The following is a 17,074-nucleotide window of genomic DNA, read 5'->3' as shown; positions in this document are numbered from 1 at the left end:
CCTAAAGCAATTTTAGGTATGGTGTTGCCTCAATGTAAATAGAGTAAAAAGAGAGAGAAGGAGATGGGAAATGACAGGTGTGTGTTTTTCTGCTAAAAACAATTTGCATCCATCACAGTTTAGGACCCATCTACAGTCAGGAAGCATTTTATTTACATGTTCGCTTTAGCTGACTTTTGGGGTCACTGGGGGTTTTGCATGCCTGCATTTTATCTATGAAGACTATGCCACTGCCATGGGGTGTCATGGGGTCTTTGTCCTTTATGAACTCTGGTGTGCATTTTGGAAAGTCTTGGGAAGACACCCCAAGTCACCAAAGTGTGGGGCTTTTCGGCATCCATGGCGTTGCAGGGGCAAACGGGGGCTTGCAGCCAGCCTGCCAGCACTCATGTCCTAGTTTCCTTGTAGAAACACCCAGAACTCCGAGTATTATCTAGGAAACGTGACTTCTAGAAGCCCGTCAAGGGTGTCCACTTGCAGTATTGAGGTACCTGGTGGTCTGATCCAAGGTCCTGATAGAAGTGGCTGGGTGGTTTGAAGGGCTAAGGAAAGCTCCTGGGAATTTTCTCCCACACCCTTCTGCGGGCCCCTTGGTCATTCAATCAGCCAGCCAGAGGCACCCGATGCTGCCCGTCTCTTGAACGCAGACTGGAGAGTGTCTGAAGCAGGATGCACTCCGGCACACCACCGCTGTTCCCCACTGCTTGCCTTTACCTCCATCATCTTCGTACCAATTTATTTGGGTAGCCTGGTGAGTTTGTTACTTCTGGTGACAGGCAGGACACCTTGATCTCATCAGGAATCAGCTCCAGCGCCCACAGGTGAACAGTTACTTCTCAGAGGGGACGGCTGTGTCCACATGTGGTTATTGAGTTCTGCCCAGCTTACTGGACTGGACATTTTCTTTCTTCATCCTTTTGGTCAGTTCTTTGTCTTAGGTTTTGTGGACCCACAATATGGTGTTTTGTCGATCTCCTATTAATGTAGTCAGGACCAAAAAAAACTCTCTGTCTTTGCCTTCACTTCCATTTGTACTTTGCTGGTTCTCATCTGAGTTGGAGATGAACAGTCACATCCTGCAGAAGAGCCTGTTGCTATTAGCACTCTCTTAATTAGCATTGCCACCATTAGCGGTACGATTATTAGCCTGGTGGTTCTCAGTGTTGTCATTAGTTCATTAGTCATTTGTACCTGAAACTTGATGCAAAGGCAAGCCCAAAGAGGGAGAAATAAAGTAAGCAAATGAAACAAATGACGGGACATAGCTAGTAAATGCTATGCAACTAATTACATATGAGGTGGCTTGAATGCATTTGTGTTTCATAATTTATTAGTAAATTATACAGTAAATCACTTGTCTTGTTAGAACAATGACTTAAAAGGCCAATTACTTCCTGAACGTTTAGCAAGTTCTGGTATCAGTCCCTTTACCTTCCGGAAGCTCTTTGCCAAGCTCATCTCGCAGCCCTGCAGCCATTGTGGAGAGAAGGAGCCCATATGATGATTCTGGGTGCCAGCCATTCCTTCTGTCTTTCCGTGTCCTATGCCTACGTGGAGAGTTCCAAAGCCACACAGTTCTCTTCTTCAGGACTTTGTAAGATCCACGAAGTCTTTGCAGAAGGGGCAAAATGATGTTTTGGGAATCAGATTGCCCTGGATTTGAATGCCAACTCTGCTATTGCTGGCTGTGGAGCCTTGGAGAAATTGTTTCACCTCTTTAAGCCTCAGTTTTTTTCATCTATAGAGTAGGTACAAGTGCACCTACCTCCTAGCATTGCCTTAAGGATGAAACATAACGTGTTCAGCAACAACACCAGGCCTACACAGTAGATTTTCAATAGAAGTTAGACACCATTACCAGCTCTCAGAAGAACAGAAATCCCTGTGTCTCTTGCCTCAAAATTCCATGCTGGCACCCTAGCCTGTTTGGCTCAGTGAATAGAGTGTCGGCCTGTGGACTGAAGAGTTTCGGGTTCGATTCCGGTCAAGGGCACATGCCTGGGTTGTGGGCTCAATCCCTCATAGGGGATGTGCAGGAGGCAGCCTATCAATGATTCTCATCATTGATGTTTCTATCTCTCTCTCCCTCTCCCTTCCTCTCTGAAATCAATAAAGATATATATATTTTTAAAAATCCCACGCTGGGTCACTGCAATAATTTAACCAACCAGTGGGAGGAACTTACAACTAACTTGTGGAACAGCAGCCAGGTATCCCGTGGCCAGGGCAGGGAAGGTCAGGGAGAAGGTCTCTATGTGAAATTCTAAATGAGGAGAGGCTGATTAGAAGAACCACCTCAGAGGACTGGTCCTGGCCTCTGTGCTGTCTGGTCAGCGGGAGGAAAAGAAAAATCAGTACGAAATGAACGTGCCTGGCATCCTGAGCCGCCCTCCAGGCCGGTGGAGCCTACGCAGCAGCGTGTTCCAGCAAAGGACGGTTATTGGCAATTGAACTGATTAATAAATCCAATCATGGGGCTCACTTAGCATTGTTATTTATGTTGCTCTGCACTTTCATTTGGCTGTGAGAATTACCAGCGAGTGCCCATGGGGCTCTCTCTAATGTATTCCTGCGTGAAGGGCTGCTCGTGACCAAGTCTGTTACCCATCTGAAATTAAAGTAATTAAGCCGTAAGGTTTGAGTTCCTGTCTCAATTAGGGTTTTGATGAATTCTATGTAATTAAATGTCTGCTGTATTTGCAGTTTGCAAACATACCCAGTGCTTCGGTGTTCGCCTAAGGTGCTTTGGGGAGTTTTACGGGACAAGAAGGAAATTGCTTCTTAGAAAGTGGCTTATAGAGTGATTCTTGGCATCCCCGAAAGACATTTGTAGGGCTGTGGTCCTACCAGCTTTTTTTTTTTTTTTTTTCATTTAAAAACAAATAATAACAACAAAGAGAAAACACCAATTTATTTCCATCTTGTGAAACAATGCACTTATGAACTTAAATCCACCATCCAGAGGATGTTAAGCTTTAAAGACATAATCACAAATAGAGAGTAAACAGTTTAACTACATTCCAGGTTAGGACTTTCATATTCCAGTTATTACAGGCCGGCAGATGGCCCCAGTTTGTAATAAAGAGCTTCAGCATCAGCTCTCCTGGCATCCTCCAAATTACCTGATGTTCATTGGCGAGGTCCCTCTAATCTGTCTGGGTTTGCCTTGCTGTTCCTGCTGGCCTCTTTAAACAAGCCAGAGCAGCACCCAGAGGCTGTACATCTGAATTGAAACCTGCCTTCAAAGCTCAACGTCACTAATCATCAGAGAAATGCAAATTAAAACCATAATGAGATATCACCTCACACCTGTCAGAATGGCTATCATCAGTAAATCAACAAACAACAAGTGCTGGTGAGGAGAAAAGGGAAGACTCATGCACTGTTGGTGAGAATGCAGACTGGTGCAGCCACTGTGGAACACAGTATGGGGTTTCCTCAAAAACTTAATACGGGGGAACTGCCTTTTGACCCAGTGATCCCACTTCTGGGAATATATCCAATGAAACCTGAAATAGTACTTGGAGAAAATATATGCACCCCTATGTTCACTGCAGCATTATTTACAATAGCCAAGATCTGGAAACAGCCCAAGTGCCCATCTGTAGATCAGTGGATAAAAAGCTTTGGTTCATTTATAGAATGGCATACTACTCAGTCATTAAAAAGGATATTTTACTTTTTTATTTATTGTCTAAAATTTTACATATGTCTCCTTTTTCCTCCACTTGACCTCCACCCCACCCCCCCACCCCCCCGCAGCCATTCCCACCCTGGGCAAGCACCCACTGCCCCAGTGTCTGTGTTCAATGGTTATGCTAATATGCATGCATACAACTCCTTTGGTTGCTCTCTACCCGCCCCCCTCCCCTGCCATTTGTCTCTGGATCTACTCTTGTTCATCAAATTATGTTGGTCATTATATCCCACATATGAATGAGATCATGTGATATTTATCTTTCTCCGACTGGCTTATTTTGCTTAGCATAATGCTCTCCAGTTCCATCCATGCTGTTTCAAATGGTAAAAGTTTCTTTTTTTTTACAGTGGCATAGTATTCCATTGTGTGGATGTACCACAGTTTTTTAATCCACTCATCTGCTGATGGGCACATAGGTTGTTTCCAAATCTTAGCTATTGTAAATTGTGCTGCTATGAACATAGGGATGCATATATCCTTTCTGATTGGTGTTTCTGGTTTCTTGGGATATAGTCCTAGAAGTGGGATTACTGGGTCAAAAAGGAGTTACATTTTTAACTTTTTGAGGAAACTCCATACTGTTCTCCACAGTGGCTGCACCAGTGTGCATTCCCACCAGCAGTGCACGAGGGTTCCTTTTTTTCCACATCTTCACCAGCACTTGTCGTTTGTTGATTTGTTGTTGATAGCCATTCTGACAGATGTGAGATGGTATCTCACTGTTGTTTTGATTTGCATCTCTCAGATGATTAGTGACTTTGATATGTCTCTGGGCCTTCTATATGTCCTCTTTCGAAAAGTATCTATTTAGGTCCATTGCCCATTTTTTGATTGCATCTTTTATCTTCCTTTTGTTAAATTGTATGAGTTCCCTGTAAATGTTTGAGATTAAACCTTTATCAGTGATAAGCAAATATGTTCTCCCATGTAGTGGGCTTTCTTGTTTTGTTGATGGTTTCTTTTGCTGTGAAGCAGCTTTTTATTTTGATGTAGTCCCATTTGTTTCTTTTCTCCATGGTCTCCATTGCCCTAGGAGCTGTGTCTATAAATATATTGCTACAACATATGTCTGCTATTTTGCTGCCTATGGAGTCTTATAGGATTTTTATGGTTTCCCATCTTATATTTAAGTCCTTTAGCCATTTTGAGTTTGTTTTTGTGTATGGTGTAAGTTGGTGATCTAGTTTCATTTTTTTTTGCCTGTATCTGACCAAATTTCCCAACACCATTTCTTGAAGAGACTGTCTTGACTCCATTCTATGCTCTTGCTTTCTTTGTCAAATATTAATTGAACATAATGGCTTGGGTCAATTTCTGGGTTCTCTGTTCTGTTCCACTGGTCTATATGTCTATTCTTGTGCCAGTACCAGGCAGTTTTGAGAACTGTGGCTTGGTAATACAGCTTTTATATCTGGTATTGTGATCCTCCAACTTTGTTCTTCTTTCTCAGGATTGCTATGGCTATTCGGGGTCTTTTTTTATTCTAGATGAGTTTTTGGAGAGTTTGAAGTATGCCGTTGGTATGTTAATGGGATTGCATTGACTCTGTAGATTAAAGACATAACCACAAATAGAGATTTTTAATGATGTTAATTTTACCAATCCATGAACATGGTATGTTCTTCCATTTGTTTATGTCTTCCTCTATCTCTTTTTTCAATGCCCTGTTGTTTTCCACGTATAGGTCTTTTACCTCCTTAGTTAAGTTTATTCCTAGGTATCTTAATTTTTTTGGTGCAATGATAAATGGGACTTTTTTTTTCATTTCTCTTTCTGTGAGTTCATTATTGGTATATAAAAAGGCAATAGATTTCTGGGAGTTAATTTTGTATCCTGCTACATTGCCAAGTTCATTTATTAGGTCCAGTAGTTTTTTGATGAAGTCTTGGATATCTTACCTTTTTTGATAGCATGGGTGGACCTTGAGATTATTATGCTAAGTGAAATAACCTAGTCACAGAAGGACAAATACCATATGATCTCACTTACATGTGGAATGTAATGAACAAAATAAACTGATAAACAAAATAGAAATAGGTATGGATACATGGAACAGACTGACAGTTGTCAGAGGGGAGGAGGGGTTGGGGGTCTGAATGAAAGAAGGTGAAGGAATTAAACAAAATTATATATATACTAGTAGCCCTGTGCACAAATCCGTGTGCCAGTAGCTCGCTGCCGCCCTCCAGTAGCTCCCCCCACCACCCTCCTCATAGTTCGCTGCCCTGACCCCTCCTGTAGCTCTCCACCACCCGCTTGTAGCCGATAGCTCACTGCCCCACCTTCCTGTAGCTCCCTCCGGCCCCCCCCGCCCCCCCTCATAGCTTGCTCCCCTGCCCCCTCCTGTAGCTCTCTGCTGCCCTGCTTGTAGCTCACTGTTCCACCCTCCTGCTAATCCATGATCCGGTCATTACGCGGTCAGTCATTACGCTTCACGGTGTAACAACCATTTGCATATTACATCTTTATTATATAAGACTAGAGGCTTGGTGCACAAAATTCGTGCACTAGGGGTGGGGTCCCTTAGCCTGGCCTGTGCCCTCTCACAGTCCGGGACCCCTCAGGGGATGTCCCCTGGGATCAGGCCTAAGCCGGCAGTCAGACATCCCTCTCGGAGTCTGGGGCTCTTGCAGTCCGGGACCCCTTGCTCCTTACCACTGCCTGCAATGGAGGCAGGAGAGGCTACCACCACCGCTGCTGCACTCGCCAGCATGAGTCCGGCTTCTGGCTGAGTGGCGCTCCCCCTGTGGGAGCATACTGACCACCAGGGGGCAGCTCCTGCATTGAGCGTCTGCCCCCTGGTGGTCAGTGCACATCATAGTGACTGGTTGTTCCGCCGGTCATTCTGCTGTTTGGTCGATTTTCATATTGGGGTTTTATTATATAAGATAAAACACATAGACACAGACAACAGTGTGGTGATAGCCAAAGGGAAAGGGACATGGTGGGGTAGGTGGAGGAGGGAAAGAAACTTTGCTTGGGGCAGTGGGTGTACAATGCATTGTGCAGGTGATGTTTTATTGAGCTGTACATTTGAAACCTGTATGGTTTTGCAAATCAATATCACCCCAATAAATTCAATTGAAAATAAGATAGAAACATGCCTTCAATTGGGCCACCCCCCCCCCCCCAACCCAGAAGGAGAATCTAAGCAATATTCCAAGTTCAAGAATATTTAAAAGGTGATCCCAGGGCATTCTGTCCTAGAAGTGGGGAAGTGAGACAGGGAAGAGAAAGCAGCCAAGGAAAGTATGTTAGCAAGCAAGCTATCCCTGTGGGCAGCTGAGATATACTTCTGGAGACCTGGGCGGCGGTGTAGAACACAGGCCTCTCAGTTATCTCATTCAAGGGGAAGGGAGCTGGGGTATTTAAACACCAACCTCCACCAATCTCTTGGGTAAGGAGTGCTCTGAGAAACATTAACTCCCTGGCATTCCAGCTTGCTGGGACCAGGCAGAGTGAACTTTGGGACCCAGAGAAAACCTCAAGCAAAGAGACAAAGGGGCTGGCAGCTGAAAGGACTTGGAAGAGTCAGTGTGAGGAGATATGAATGGGGCCCATGAAGCATTTGCTACAAACTCAAAACTAAGCCTTTAAAAATAAGCCACTTGGTGGGTCTCTCTCCAACTCCCTTGGATGAAACACAAGCATTATCACCAGGCTCACTATTAATTTAGGACCAGGATATTTTGCATTTAGGGAATGTCCTCTAACAGCTACCATTCTAGGCATTTTCTGCTTCCTATTAGGACACAGAAGACATTAGCTTTCATGGGAGCACCAAAAAATCTCGATAACATAAAAGTCATTCTTATATATGGGACTATCAAAGAACAATGGAGACTAGGAAAGTTTGATTAACTGATTTCCAGGGACAGTAGTCCCTTGTAAATGAGCTGTGAGGTCTGGCAGGTCTGGATGCAGAGAGAACAGAAGGTTGTTCGAGACCCAGAACTTTACTGAGTGGATTCAAAGCCAACTGGGCTACTGGCAGTGGTGGAGGTGGCAGGATTTCTTGGATCTTGAAAGACTGTCAAATACAGTAATAATTTGATCAACACTGCAGTCCTCTCCATAGTCTCCAAATTTGATGAAAGTAACGGAAGTGAAGGGAAGGCCGATAAGCAGAAAGAAATCATTTCATCTGCCCCATTCCCCACATTCTCCCAATACCTAAAATTGAAGAATCAAAGGGGTTTTATGGAATCCTCAATTAAATCTGGTAAACCTGAGAGACTGTCCTTCCTTAGGAAGCCAGGAGTTGGGGGTTGGCTTGGCCAGAGGTGAGTTCAACCCATTTCATTCACCCGAACCCTTGCTGAAATCTGAATAATCAGCTCCTCACTGTAGCCAGCTGAGAGAAGAACTTGAAATTTCTGGAGGAAAAAAAAACACAAGGTTATTCTTCAATTCTCACTCTTCTTTTATACATAATTTCCAGGGTGCAATAAGCTATGGAACCTGTGAAAAGACAGAAACAGGACTTATAACCAAGTAAAAATACCAATAGAAGCAAACCACAGGTGATCCAGATACAAGAATCAGCAAAAAAGAATTTAAAACATTTATCTTAAATGGGGAAAGAAGGGAAGACTAAATGAAGGGACACTTAATTTCAGTAGAGAAATAGAAAAAATAAGAAACACCAAATAGAAATGGCATATTAAAAAATAACAACAGCTACCACTTATTAACCTCCAATCTACAGGCACCACACTAGGTGATTTATAAATATTTTTAGAAATATACCCACTGAGTTTTCAGATAGTATCAACATTTACAGACAAGAAAACACTTACCTGGGGACAGGGAGAGTGCCCTGAGGTGGTTAGGTCTGGAGTTGAGCCCACATCTGGCTATAAAAGCCATTCTCTTCCCAATTTAAAAATCTCTAGAAGTTATTATTGCATTATTACATTGATTCCTAGCTTGTGTGTGTTCTTTAGAGGTGTTGAGTGTTGCTGCCGGGGCAATGCAAAGAATGGACACATAAGCACAATGGTGGTGACTCATGATGAATAATGGAAGTACTCAGCCCAAACAGTGCTCAGCTAGAAGCTTCTCTTCTAGTCAGAGGGCATAGTCCACCATTGGACTTGCATTATACCGAACAGATGGAGGAGTTAAGCTAATAAACACAGCGAGAGACCCATGGACCACTCAGTTTATTCTGTACACCTTGGTTCCTGGCTTGTTCCCCTGACAAAACCCAGCACATACATCTAAGAAACTGTGAAAGGTGTTTTGTTTTGTTTTTCAATTTAAGTATAGTTGACATACAATATTATATTAGTTTTAGATATACAATGTAGTTATTCAACATTTATATACCTTACAATGTAATCACCACAATAAGTCTAGTAACCATCTCTCACCACACAAAGTTATTAGAATATTGACTATTCTCCCTGTGCTGCACACTACATCCTCAGGACTTACTGATTTTATAGCTGAACGTTTGTACCTCTTATTCCCCTTCACTTTTTTCATACATCCACCTATCACCACCCTTCACTCTGGAATCCATTAGTTTGTTCTCTGTATCTGTGAGTCTATTTTTGTACAATAGATGAATGAATAAAAAGGGTGTAGTATATATAATCAATGGAATATTACTCAGCCACACACACACACACACAAATGAAACTGCTACTTGTGACAACATGAATGGGCCTAGAGGGTATTGTGCTAAGTGAAATAAAGTCAGACAGAGAAAGACAAATACTGTCTGATTTCACGTATGTGTGCCAAAAGTTTTTCAAAGTGGTTGAACCATTTATATCCCCACCTACAATATAGATGATTCCAGCTGCTCTGCATCATCACCAGCTCTTGGTATTATCAGTTTTTTTGCTTTCATTTTAGACATTCTGGTCAGCATGAGTAGCACCTCACAGTGGTTTTAATTTTCATTTCCCTGATGAGTCATGATGTTGTGCAACTTTTCAAGTGCTTACTTGCCACCCATCTAGCTTCTTTAGTGGATATTCCATTCAGATCTTTGCCCAGTTTTTAATGGGGGATTTTGTTCTCTGATTCCATTTCAGGCCATCTCTATACCATTGCACTTGACTTCCCTTCTGAGACATTCTTTCCAATTCATTCTATTTCCAAATTGATGAAGACTAGGGCTCTTAGGAATTATATAAAGTATCATGGCAATGTTTTATTAGTTTTGTTTGGTTTTCAAGAGAGGTACTCAGAAACAGCATTCTTCAATTGTGTGGGAGAAAATGAAGAGGTCACTTCCCTTTTGTCCCATGGACCTGGGTGTGGCAGTCCCTGAGATCTGAGGTGCATCCTTCCAGAAATGGGAGCAGGAAAGCTGAAGTCCCTGGCAGCCAGGGATGAACATCCCTTCCATGTAATTAGGTCACATTGCTCCTTGAAAGTGAGCAAGTGGGATAGATTTCAGGTCACCATCTGCGTTCTTGTTTAGGCTGTTCTTGGCTCTGGCCATGACTTTCAGTGTACAGGGCGCCCAGAACCTCACAACGGTTGCAGCTGAGCATCACCCCCATGAAGGCTTTCCATGTTTGGGGCACAAATGTCATTTCTTTTCATGACCATGACCAGGTAGACACAGCAATCTCCATGCTGCCCCCCCCCCAAGTAGATAAGCCTGGGGTGAAAAGGTGATGTAACGAAGGACAGCAGCCCATCTGGCAGATGCTTGATTTTCTTTTTTCTCCGTAACAAACCCATCTCTAATCTTTACCACGTGCCAAGCCCTGTTCTCAGAGCTTTACAGACATTAACCCCTGTGATGCTCACAGTAACCCTCTGAGAAGGACACTATTTTTCAAAAGAAGAAACGGAGGCTCTGAGAGGCTAAGTAATGTGTCAGTCACAGAACCAGCCAGTTGGGAGGCTTTAGGCTGCAGGGGTCTGTTCAGAGCACAGAAATGGTAAGTTTTCTCTCACACCCAACTCAAAGAGTGGATTTAGATCACAGGCTCATACATTAAGCTCCCCTTACATTGCAGCTGGCCTCCCCAATCCTTCACAGCCTTCCCATCACCACTAAGTAAGCAGAAGGGCATGATCAGATGAAAAGGGGAAAGTGGGTCCTCCAACGCCTCCTTCATACTCACTGGAATGTGTGTGTGGCATCTGCTGACCTTACATTTTTCAGGTGGAATCTTGGGTCCCTCATGTCCACTCTTGAGCTTCATGCCCATCCCTTGGCACAGAGACCCCCCTCACCACACACTTGCCCCTTATTCATAGGCAGAGCCTGCATACAAAACAAAAGGAAGTAAAGAATTCCAATTATAATCTTCTAACTCCACCCCAGGCAGAAAATCACACCATAATGGAGAACATAGAATATTACCAAGTCATGAAAGTGTAAATGCAACAGGACAAAAAAGGCTGCTACCATCTGTTCCTTCAGCTGGTATCCACCAGAGTCCTCCTTTGTCTTACCTCTTATCACCCACCATACTCACAGGGCATTGCATGGGGCTATGACAGAACAGGCCAGATAGATTTCATGCTTTGGGTCCAAGCAGCTATGGTCAATGTCCGGAGCCACAGCCAGCACCAGAGGCCTAAGGCTATCTAAAACTTAAAATCACAAGCCTCTGCATAATGATGTTAATTAAAGGTGACTTTTTTTTTTTTTTTTTGTATTGTCATCTGGGAATTTAAAGCCAGGGTAATAACCCATTGATTATGTTCTAGGATAAAATGTTTATTATATTTCTTCTTTGGGCAATAAGTTCATTCATTGATTCAACAAATGCTCATTGAGTGACTACTATGTACCAGGCACTGTTCTAGAAGCTGGAGATACACCAGTGAAAAAAAATTACATAGTTTTAGCAGGCTTTGGGATATTTAATATACAACAAAGATGATAGATTGGTAGATGGATGGATGGATGGATGGATGGATGGAGAGAAAGAGGTAGAATTTGAGATAGTGGGATAGTGAAATAGGGAGATGATATATGTGTCAGGGAAGTCAATACTATAAAGAAAAATAAAGTGAAGATCACAGAGAGTGGATGGGAAAAGTGATACTAATTTATGAAGAGTTTCCAGGGAAGCTACCTCAGCAAGCATTGATAGTTTAATGGGGGCAGAAAATACTACTAAATTCCACTTCATGAAGAAAATGGCACCAACTAATATGAAGACTCTGGTTCCAGGCACTGTCTTGGACATTCGGGTCACTCTGAGCAGAGGGAATATGCTATTGTCCCTGGAACACTGGAAAAGATTAGTCTGCTGGCCTCTCAAGCTAGAGTTAGAAAACAGCAATGCCAAAGGCAGTAGGAAGAGGTGTGTGCAGTGACCACTCCCATTCCTACCAACTATGAAATGCATGAGGAGGCTACAGAAGTGTAGGGAATCTCTTTTCTGCTGGGAGACAATCATGGTGTCAGGCTGTGGGCTCCCTGAGAGCCCAGTGCATCTCTGCCTGTTTCCACTTATCCACAGCACCAACAGAATCACCCCATGCAGTAAGCACTCAGTGGATCTTTGATAAGACACTGCCTAACTGATATAATGCCCTTCACATGGGTAGAGGGAGGACCCATTGCCTAGCACCAACATGCCAGGAATTATTTGATGGGTACCTGAGGAGTTAGATGAATGCATAGACAGCTGTCACAACTTGCCACCAGGTACCCAAAAGATAAGGTGAATGGAAGCAGCAGAAACTCTTTGGACATAACCTGAGACATAGTTATAAAACAGAATTATCAACGTTATGTGATTTTCATTCACTGCCTATTATGTGCAGGCACAGGGCACACAGAGGTGAACAAGAGAAGAAAAGTTCCTGCCCTTCTAGAGTTCACAGACCAACGGAAAACAATAAATGATCAAATAATAATACACAAAAAAAAGTCCTTGAAGGATATGCGCCGGGCAGTGGGATGGGGTGTGCCAGTGGGGAAGAGGGAGGAGCAGCCTTGGCCAGTGTGGTCAGGGAAGGTGTCTCCAAAGAACCTCAAGTCATGACAGCAACATCATATGCGATCTGGGCAAGAAAGTTCCCAGTGAACAAGTAGTGGTGTTCAAATGGGAAAAGGCGTGGCATGTTTGAGGGCCAGAAAAAAAGGTGGAGCCTCATGAAGGGAGAGTTTGTCTGAGAGAGCTCTGGCAGGGGCAAATCATGGTGGGGATTTGGGTGCACTGGGAAGCCACTGGGGAGTTTTAAGCTATAAAATAGGTAACATCTGATTTATACTGTGGCAAATTCATTCCAACTATTCTATGGAGAAAGGTACCCTAGGGTAACGACGTGGTAGGAAGACCAGTGAGGAAGTCTATGGTGAGGCATGAGTTGAGCTCTGGGCAGTATAACAAAAGTGGTTGTTGGATTTGGAGTACTTTTGGAGGTGACTCCAAGAGGGTTTGTTGATATTGGAATTAGAATGAAAGAAATCATGGAAGACTGGGATTTCTGTCCTGAGTAATATAAATGGGTCCTGGCTCTACAAACAAGTACAAATTGGTCATGAGAACCTAGGAGAGATTGTTTTCAGAGACTAGCCAGCCTAAGATCTAACATATTCTGAAGTCTACCATGGTGTGCCAGATCCAAAAATTTGCTAGGGTCACTGAAATACATTGTGAGATTTTATTTTTTAATTGGAAGCTTAATCACCATCTGTTATTCATTGACTATGTTGCTGGACAGTTTTTGTCACTAATAGCCCTCCCTAACCTCACTGTTCAGCTCAACTCTCTTATGGAGCCACTACTCCTACTGGTATCCCTCATGGTGAGAGCCCTGATTAGCTACTTCTGGTACCCCAGATACAGTGGTACCCGAGTCCTGGGCAGCACTGCTCATCACATGTCAGCGGTAGTCTTTGTGACTATGCAATTGGCATTTAGGAGTAGTCATGATTTTGCATGTGATAAAGCCAGATAAGAACTATTGAAATCCACAACATTTACAATGACTTGACCCATCATATTCCCTATCATCTGTCCCCTTCCCCCAGCTTTCCTTAGATCCATGCAAAGCTGAGTATTTTATCAGACCAGGCTAGGCTACATTACCAAGATACTGTCTTTATTTCAGGTTCTCTGAGTTGCTGATAAGCCACATCTCTACTTGCTATTTCATCAGGCAAGAGGGGCCGAGTGTGCAATTTTAAAATGGAGAGGAAGAGGGGGGCTACCAAGGAAATTTTTTTTGTTCTTTTTTTTAATATAACAGAACACTTTCTGACCCACTCTTTTTTATTCTGGCCAATCTCCTTTTATTTATGTGAAATAAGGCATCTATGCCCTCCTGTTCCAGCTGCTCTTTCCTGCAGGGGAAACATCACTCTGCATTTAAATGGAAACCTTAAGACTGGACCACAGCCTGAATCCCCAAGTGAGAAGGAAACAAATGTCATTAATCTTTCCAGATAGTGTGCAGACCATTCAGGGCAACGGGGGAGCTCATGGGCCAAATGTCTGGCTTTTACAGGCAAAGTAAGATGGGGTAGAGGTTGGCCTGAGGCTCTCCCTCCCTTGACTCAACCAAGGGACTACTTATTTTCACAGGGCAGCGAGGGAACTCATCCTTCCCCGGAGATGGGAAAGAAAATAGCCTCAGATTGCTTTATTTGTTTCTGATTTTTTTTTTCCCCCAAGATCAAACCATGGCTGCAATTGGGGCATGGAAAATTAGAATTAGGACACTTGATGCCGTTGCCAGCAGCTGAGAGACCCGAGGGCTAGGTGCAGCTGTTAGACAGCATTAGACCCCGGCCTTCCTCACTGTAAGATCTTGGTCATTATACAGTAAACTTTATTTTTTCCACTCTCTTGCTCTGACTTTGACACTGCAACATGCAACTTCTAAAAACATGGGTTCTAGGCTTCCCATAGCATCTTTGCTTCCCCCCACCCTTTTTTGTTCCCTAGCAATATATAACATTCTCCTGCTCCCAGTTACTATCTACTTTTATTTGAAAATAAACACAGTTTTAGTAGTAATAGCTAATCTTTATTTGGGGAGAGGGTGGTTCTCAACTGAGTTATTACAAAACTTTATATGTTAACTAGAGGCCCAATGCACGAAATTTGTACAAGAGTAGGCCTTCCTTCCCCAGGCTGCCGGCACCGGCTTCCCTCTGGCACCTGGGACTCGGGCTTCCCTCGAAGCCCAGGCTTCATCGGGAAGGTCATCTGGAAGGACATCTGGTCTAATTAGCATATTACACTTTTATTATTATAGATTCCTTGAGTCCTTACGTCAACCTGATGATGTAACTACTGTTTTGTCATTTTATAGATGGGAAAGCAGAGCCCGGAGTGGGAGAGGGAGAGAACTGCTCCAGAAGCATCTAGAATAGCAGAATTGGGCTTTGGAGCAAGGCCGTCTCAGTCTGGAATTTGTTTCCTTAATCTCTGTGGGGCAAAACCCAGCAGAGCAGAATGATGCAGAGGGCCCTCCCATGTGGAAGGTTGTAGAACACATCTCATGGCTGAAGGAGGAGGCCATCTTAGGTTGTCAAACAGCTTTTCTCTCTGGTCCAGAAGTCTGCATGTAGGGGGTGTCCTGGGACCTTTTGTTTTAGAGCTTTCCATAGAGTGCTGAGTCTGGCGACTCAGGAGGTAGTCTCTGAGGGAAAAATGAGACAACGTCTCCTTTTAGAAATTGGGACTCTATTCTGAGCTACATTTATATGTGCCCCGAGTGTTGCAGGTATTGAACTGGTATGGGACTGAATGGATTTTAAGGCGCTTTCTAATACCAGTGCACTATGGTGCTATGACCTTCTACAGCACGAAGCAGCAGAGGGCTCACCTTTCCATGTTGATGGGGCTGTCCCTTGGCCTCAGATTAACTTGTCCCGCCCATTCTGCCCTTCACCTCTATTATGTCTCTTAGGGGAGTCCACTCTATTTCAGGGACAAGGAGGAAAGATTGAGAGGACAGCCAGGTGGGTTCTTATCTGACCCAGGGAAACAAAGTTCAGGAGTGTCCCCGGGGAAATGTTGGGTTTCTTTTTTGGAAATGCATTTGTTTCTGAGCCCTTGGGTGGCTTGGTTTTGCTCATACTACCTGCAAGGCCCAGGGGCTGAGTTGAAGGTTCAGGGGAGCCTTTCTGAGAGCAAGCCTCAGTGCTCTTCCCACAGACCTGTGAACCAAGTTGGGATGGAAAACCTGTTGCTTTTCCCCAAGTGATGGGCTCATCTCTCAGCCTCTCCTTGCCCCTAGTTCCAGCCTCCAGGCCCTGCCAGCTCCACCTGGACAAACCCTACTTGTGACTTACTAATAGAAGCAAAAGAATCCTTATGAATAATCACATCTCTGGCCCTGATTCAGCCAGGGTTGGGGCTAATTTTATCGAGTCCCAGTCCTGGGCTTAAATTTTGTGAGGTTTTGGACTGAGCATTCCTGGCCATATCACCCCCAGCACCTCCCCTCTGAATATCCCCAACTGTTGAGCGAGGCCACTCAGTGGGGAATGATGGTGCTCACTGACTTTTTACATCTCCAACTTTGTGGCCCCTAATTTCTCTCCTTGCCCAAGGAACAGAGAGCAGTGGAGGGAGGGTCCACAGTGGATATAGCTGAGGTTTTTTTGTACTTGGCTGCTCAGGTATCAGCAGGCCCCATCAGGGATGAAATCAATGGGCTCCTTAAATAGTCCAGAATGGCTTCTTACTGTGACTAGATCCTTTGGGGGGTCCAACACCTGTTCATCCAGCAGGCTGGCCATTGTCAAACTACTTAGCCATCTTTTCAAATCAGAAGTCCTTTCCTTTCTCCATTAGAAGAGAGAAGAGGTTTCCTGGAGCTTACAGGGTTTGTGTGCATTATTTTCTTTAGTTCTTTTTTTAATTTGTCAAATTGTTTTTTCATTTTGGAACTAAGTGTGCTGCCACCAGCCTTGGAACCATGTATGCCCATAGTAAAATCAAATAAAAAAATACTGCAACTTCCTGGGGTGCCAGCTGTAACTGTCCTTGGTGCCCATTTATACTGCATGAGAGAACAGACAAGCCTTCATCTTTGTGGTTTCTGGGTCTGCACTGAGCCCCATCATTTCAGATCTGTGTGAGGATTTCCAAGGAGGCCTGGGACCTCAGTGGCCATTATGCCTTGAAGGGCAGCAGAGGTCTTTACAAGACCCAGACAGCACAAACGTGGTCCAATCACTTGCTCAACCAGTGAGCATCCCCTGAGCTCCAGTTCTAGTGCTTGGGGAGATGATGCAAGACAGGACAGGCCTGAGCTCTCGTGTTGCTTAGATTCTAGTCCAGGGAAGACATGGTAAACAAAGTACACAGTAAATCAACAAGGTAGTTTCAGATAGCAGTGACCACTTATGTCCTCTAAATGGTCTGTTTCCCGTTAGAACTTCTACCTAGGTTTTCTCCACAAATCTGTTTTTCTCTTTTCCTT

General features: G+C 43.9%; 1 protein-coding gene across 3 annotated transcripts in view; it reads left to right on the top strand.

The window, feature by feature from the left end:
* The window catches only part of SLC24A3 (solute carrier family 24 member 3), a 493,522-nt gene that overhangs the window by 360,336 nt on the left and 116,112 nt on the right, over positions 1 to 17,074 (top strand). The window lies entirely within an intron of this gene.

This window comes from Eptesicus fuscus, chromosome 12 (assembly GCF_027574615.1).
Source record: "Eptesicus fuscus isolate TK198812 chromosome 12, DD_ASM_mEF_20220401, whole genome shotgun sequence".
In the NCBI taxonomy this organism is placed as follows: Eukaryota; Metazoa; Chordata; class Mammalia; order Chiroptera; family Vespertilionidae; genus Eptesicus; species Eptesicus fuscus.
Note: the sequence above shows the minus strand (reverse complement) of the source record. Positions and strands in the feature narration are given on the sequence as shown.